This window comes from Sinocyclocheilus grahami, unplaced genomic scaffold (assembly GCF_001515645.1).
Source record: "Sinocyclocheilus grahami isolate Dianchi unplaced genomic scaffold, SAMN03320097.WGS_v1.1 scaffold15.1, whole genome shotgun sequence".
Taxonomy (NCBI): domain Eukaryota; kingdom Metazoa; phylum Chordata; class Actinopteri; order Cypriniformes; family Cyprinidae; genus Sinocyclocheilus; species Sinocyclocheilus grahami.
The window spans coordinates 3926937-3927668 of record NW_015505194.1 but is presented as its reverse complement, the minus strand read 5'-3'; positions in this window follow the sequence as shown (position 1 = coordinate 3927668).

The following is a 732-nucleotide window of genomic DNA, read 5'->3' as shown; positions in this document are numbered from 1 at the left end:
CCATTCTTGCTGCCAGGCCGATAAGTTACAGTAAAGTTGAAGCGTGTGAAGAATAATGCCCAAAGGGCTTGCCGGGGGTTAAGATGCTTGGCACTCTTTATATATATTCAAGATTCTTATGGTCTGTAATCACTTGGAAGGGGTGAAGAGCTCCCTCAAGCCAGTGACGCCATTCTTCGATCGCTGCTTTCATGGAGAGCAGTTCCTTATTTCCAACATCATAGTTGCGCTCAGCAGAGGTTAGTTTACTGGAGAAGAAAGCACATGGATACAATTTGCTTGGTTGTCCTTGTCTCTTAGAGAGTATAGCACCTATGCCACAGTCTGAGGCATCCACCTCTAGTATGAATGGTTCGTTCGGATCAGGATGTTTTAGGATAGGGGCTGTTGTGAATCGTTCCTTCAATGGGTTGAAAGCGTTGTTAGCTTCCGAAGTCCAAATCAGTTTTGACGGTTTATTCTTGAGGAGTGAGGTGAGAGGAGAGGAGAGGCAACTATACTATAATTATGGATAAACCTCCTGTAGAAATTGGCAAAGCTTAGAAATCTCTGCAGATCCTTGATGGTTCTAGGTTGTGGCCATTCAGTGACTGCCTGAACTTTGAGGTCATTCATCTTGACGCGCTGTGAGCTGATGTGGTAACCCAGGAATGAAGTTTGATTAACATGGAACTCACACTTTTCTGCCTTGACATATAATTCATTCTCTAAGAGCCGAGAAAGGACTGTTTT